This window comes from Chenopodium quinoa, unplaced genomic scaffold (genome assembly GCF_001683475.1).
Source record: "Chenopodium quinoa cultivar QQ74 unplaced genomic scaffold, ASM168347v1, whole genome shotgun sequence".
Taxonomy (NCBI): Eukaryota; Viridiplantae; Streptophyta; class Magnoliopsida; order Caryophyllales; family Amaranthaceae; genus Chenopodium; species Chenopodium quinoa.
Window position 1 is genome coordinate 1,707,522 of NW_018743946.1, and position 6,000 is coordinate 1,713,521.

Genomic DNA, 6,000 nt, shown 5'->3' on the forward strand with positions numbered 1-6,000 from the left:
CTCAGCCCAATCTTCCAAGGCTAACAAATTCTCAAGACACATGCCCAGTCCAAAAAAATAGGGTTCAAAAGTTAAAACCTATTAGAAAATCTAGGGTAGTGTTGGGGAAACCAGCAGCATCAGCAGTTTTTGTGACTGAAGATGAGTTTTATGAGGGTTTGAAAAAGAAGAACACTATTAGATCTACTCCTAGAGTGAAGCATGTTGCAACAAAAGGGAAAGGGAAAAAAGGTAGCAAGAAAGGCAGTAAGAAATTGAGCAAGAAAGTGAGCAAGGAAAGCAAGAGCTCCGGTAAGCCTAAGGCTAAGAAGAGATTGTTTCCTACAGCTGTTGAGGGTAGTGGATCCTCTAGTTCTAATGGTGATAGAACAGATCTGGAGTAGGAGATTGGTGAGGAAGATGGCGAAGAGGACTTTTGGCAGAAGCATGGTAGTATATATTAGGATCTTAAGAGAAGTTCAGGACATTTTGAATGAAGAGGAGAAATCACAGGACAAGATTGGAGAAAAGGCTAGTGATTTTGTAGCAAAGGGGGGAGTCAGGGTTGAAGAAGAACCTAAGTCAAATTCAGATGAATTAAGGAGCCTGAATGAGTATGACTCTTAAGCTGAAGCTCATTTCTACTTCAATGCATTTTCTGACTTCAACAAGCCTATTCAATTGATGGTAGGGCTGAGATTCACAACCAGCAAAGTGTTAAGGCAAGCTTTGAGGAAGCATGCAGTATATAATAGGTATGGCTACAATTACTTGTATAATGACAAATATAGAATTGCTGTGTATTGCAAGTATAAATATGAGTGATCTTGGAATCCTAAAAAAGCTAGGAAACCAATGTGTGTGTGTGAAAATTAGTGTCCTTTTAGGATTTTTGCTAGGTGTTTCATTACGCAGGATTTTTAGGTGATTAGATCACTGAGATTATGATAGCATGCTATTTTGTATGATTATAGAGTGGTTTTTAACGTTGACTATGTGAGGAATTGATATCTTAGTTCATTATTCACTCTATTTTTATGAAACTTTTGTGTATCCTATGCTTCAAAGGTTGTTAGTGTTTTTGTTGAGTTTTTAGGACTAAAGACGACCAATTGAAGCCTATGGATAATTAACCAAGGTTGAAAACAAGAATATGATGGAAAGAAGCCAAGGCAATGGAGCCAATTCAAGAAAAAGGAGAGAGCTGCAATAGAGGCCTCTCCACATAGTGGAGCGACCTCTCCTAAGGCGCAGCCTCTCCAGGTCAGTGGAGAGCCTCTCCCCCTCGCTACTGTAGCTGCTGCCTCCTCGGCAGAATGTAGGAATTTTGTAGGGAGAGACCACTCCAACATAGGTTGCGGCCTCTCCACCTATTTGGAGAGCCTTCTCTACCTATTTGGAGAGCCCTCTCCACCACACTACTGAACATCCAGCCTCCCTTGGCAGATTTGAAAGAAGAAATGCGGAGAGGCCTCTCCAACATAAGTGTGCGACCTCTCCACCTGAGGAGCGGCCTCTCCACTTTTTGTAGAGCCCTCTCCACCCTGCTACGGAACATTCAGCCCCAATTTCTTGCAGTTTGGGGCGGCCTCTCCAAGACATGGAGGGGCCTCTCTAGTCCTTTGGAGTGGCCTCTCCATGCCTTGGAGAGGCAGCGCCCGATAGGTACTGCGAGCTTTTTATTGCGGAGTTTACTGTGTAATTTGGGTTATAAATAGTTTTTGGGGGCTCTTTTATACAAATCTTCTTCTTCCCTTTAGTTTTCTTAGGCCCTTAGTTTCTCTAAACCCTCTTTAATTAGTTTAGATCTTCTCAAACTCAATCATTGTAATTGTTAATTGAAGATTATTCTCTTGAATTCAACATTTCCTCAACTTTGAAGCATTTTAAGTAATCTATTTCCTCTATCTCTTGTTCTTTATTTTCTATTTTTAATTACTTTGAATTGCTAATTTCTTCCTTAATCTTGTTTAATTGTTGTTGCATGTTCAATCTACCTTGTTATTATTACTTTTATCAACTTGTTAGATTAATTCTAGAATTAGAATTTGTTGTTATGATGTTCTTCACCATGATTAGTGAGTAGTGTTAATTAGTTACGGGTTGGGTGAACACCCAACCAAGCCATGAGTTGACTGATGTTTGCGCTTGCATGTTCATTTTGGGTTGATGATTGTTATAAAAATGGTTAATTGCATGTGTAATTGGATGTCCACTTATTGTTCATGTATTCACTTCTATGCTTGCATTGAGAGATGGAGTCTAGTTGTAAGCCTTTTCTTATATTATTATGCTAAATTCCTCTTGATTACGGTTCCTTATTTGAATGATGTAGTAGTCTTTGTTGCAATAATTAGGTGAGAAATCCCAATTTCTTGTGCCTTAATGCTTTCTTGGACCGATCGAAAGACAAACCCAAGTTAGTAGTTTACTTCCCATATTTAAGACTTGGTTGGCCTATCTTGTTAGTCGAGTTTGGTTTAGGAATGCTTAGTGTTGTGGCTTCGAAAGGAGGCAATGTTGAGTGCCCTTTCTATCACCCAATTTGTGTTCATGCTTTCCTATTGTTTTGATCCGTTGGTTTGGTTGGTGTAGGTTCCCATTTCCCCTAGTGTTTGTCTCCATAGTAGTTATATAATCAAAACCCCAAATTTTTGACCAAGCTTGCTTACAACCGTTTCATACTCTTGGTATTCTTGACCTATTCCCTGTGGATACGATCCTTCACTTACCCTAAACTTGTCTTAGGTTGGTTTATGTAGAAATATTGTTTTGTTTTAGGTTAATTGTCCAACGACAGATTATCCCTTTACCAAAATGGCGTCGTTGCCGGAGAATGGCGTTAAGCATTGAGTTACTTGTGAAATATGTGAGACTAGTTCATTTGATTTCTTTATTCTTTTTTGTTTCTTTGATTAATCTACTAATCTCCCATCTAGTATTCTTTGTTTTATGCCTAAATGCAAAAATAGGACACTTCCTCTTGTGCCGTTAAATCTCAAGCTTGAAAAAGTGGTGAGGGCAAATCGAAGAGTAAAGAGGGCAATAGCTAGTGGTGATACTTCAAGTGAGCCACAAGTGGTAGTTGAGTCCGATCATTCTAGTTCTAGTGAATCTAGTGGAGACACCACTTCATTAGAAACACCAAGGAAAAATTCTGCAACTTCTCCACCTCTTCACCCATTCGAAATGGTTCAACCTAACAAGATTTTGAGAGAGTTTGGTGTCCCTTCACCATATCAAGAATCAAGTGGGATTGCTACTCCCGCTATCAAAGCTAATGATTTGAGATAAAGCCCACCCTTATCACCTTGATAGAGGGTCATCAATTCTCCGGGGAAAAGCATGAGGATCCCATCGCGCATCTTAAGAAATTCACACGGTATTGTAGCACCGTGAAGGTGAATGGGGTGACTCCGGAGTACATTCTCTTAAGCATGTTCAAATTATCTTTAATGGGAAAGTCAAGTGATTGGCTAGAAAGGATTCCTCCAAACTCATTAAAAACATGGAATGAGGTGACTTCGGCATTCCTTGGGAGGGTCATTCCTCTTGGGAAAACGGTGGAGTTGAGGTCAAAGATTTCAAACTTCCAACAAGACCCCGACGAGTCTCTCTATGATGCTTGGGAGATATTCAATAGCTACCAACAACAATGCCGCCACCATGGCATGGAGGATTGGCTCTTGCTCTATGGGTTTTATAAAGGTCTTTTGAGAAAGGACCGAATATTGGTTGATGGAGCATCCGGAGGACCTATCATGAACAAGCCACCCACGGAGGCATCAAAGATCATAGAGGATGTAGTCTAAAACTACACCGATTGGAGCCCCGATGAGAGAAGCACTTCCAAGAAAGGAGGAAAGTATGAGGTAAATGCTATCAACATGATTAATTCAAAATTGGATTCTTTGTCTTCTAAATTTGATCAATTACAATCTTCTTCCGTATCCCCTTCTCCGCATCATAATTCACATGCATCTAGTTCATTAAATGATAATATTTCAATATAAATGATGTCTTGTGATACTTATGGAAGTGATGATCATGTGACTTCGGAGTGTTATTTGCTAAATGATTCATGCTCCCCTTCCTCTTTCATGGAACAAGTAAATGCAATTAACAATGGTCAAACCAATCCTAGGTATGACCCTTATTCCAACACCTATAATGAGGGATGAAACATCACCTTAACTTTTGTTGGAAAGGGGGCCAAACATAAGGAAATGGTCTAGGCCAATATAGTGGCAAAATAAATGTTCAAAACAATAATCAAGGAAATTATAGGAACCAAGGTAATGGTAACTATGTGTCAAATAATCAAGTGAACCATCAAAATGACAATAGGTACCACCAAAAAGGTCAATATTATTCTAATAATAATAACCCACCTAGTTTTAATAGAGGAAATAGACCTACCCTTGCTCTTATCCCTCAATTTCCTCTCTAAATTCAAGCTCCCCCTCCTAAGTCAAGTCTAGAAATAATAATGGAAATATTTGTTAATTCTCAAAGCAAGAAGACAAATGACTTATAGGAGAGTATCAAGCAAGTTCAAGTCCAAAATAAGATGCTAGAAACTCAAATAACTCAACTAGTTAATGCTCTTAAAAGTAATAATTCTAGCACCTCTTTTCCTAGTCAAACCATAGATCCTACGGAACATTGTATTGCAATCATAACTAGATGTGGGCAATGATGAAACTCCACCAATGAGCTTGCAAAAAGAGAGTGATAGTGAGAAGGTAAAAAAGGAAAAACAATGTGAGGTGTCTAAGTCATGTGAGGATGAGATGGTTTTCATGAGTGAGTCCACCACGGTGATCTTAACCAAAAATTGTAGTGCGATTATCAAGAACTACTTTCCCACTAAACTAAAAGATCCCGGAAGTTTGTCTTTTCATTGCTCTATTAAGAACATTTCTTTTGAAAATGCTCTATGTGATCTAGGAGATAGTGTGAGTTTGATGCCTTTTTCTGTTTATAATAAGCTTGGTATAGGTGGTTTAGTACCCACTAATGTCACTCTTCAACTTGCCGATCGATCCACCAAGTTCCCTAAAGGTAAGGTTGAGGATGTCCATCTTAAGGTAGGTAATTTCATCATTCCGGAAGATGCTCTCACCCTTATCATCCTAGGTCGACCTTTCTTAGCAATGGGTGGTGCAATCATTGATGTAAGGGAAGGAAAACTCACATTGAATGTGGGTGATGATTAATTTTTTCTTACTTTGATCCCAAGAGAAGAAGTCCTTTTCCCACAAAATATTGCATGACACCAGATGATATTAGTGATAATGATATGCGTGATTTGAGAATGCTTTGTGCTATCAATCCTCTTTTAAATCTCCATGAGTCAAAGCAAGGTTTGGATAGGTTTGATGAGGTGATTTTCATGCTTGCTTACCTCAAGACAATGCTTGAAGAAGGTGAGCCTAGTGCTCATAAGGATGAAGAGGGTGACATCAAGGCTTCCAAGTAGAAGAGGAAAGGAAGGGAAAAGAGAAAAAGAAAGAAGAAGGATTCAAATAAAGTTGATGAAAATGAACTTGGAGTAGGTGTTAGTCATGAAAACAATTTACTTTTTCCCAATTTGGTAATTTTTAATGATGAAAACAATGGTGACAACATGGTTTCGAACTTTATCCCACCTTGAGGATATTTTTTGAATTTACGTCAAGCTAGTGACGTTAAAGAAGCTCTTCCGGGAGGTAATCCGAGAATTTTAGTAGTGGTTTAAAAAAAAACATAAAGTGCAAGTCTTCTAACAACAACCAACAAGAACAAAGGTACCAAGGCGGTTCAAGCTTCAAAGAAGGCCCGATCCTTGAGATAGTCTTCTTTCTCCCCCTTTTTATGTGTTGTTATTGCTTAACATTGCTTAACATTGAGGACAATGTTTATGATAGCTTGGGGGGGGGGGAGTAATTTGCATGCCTTATTGACATGTTGGTTTGTTTTGGTTGCGTTTGTTTTGGGTTATTTCATCATTTCTCTAATATCCAAGGCCCTAAATCCAAA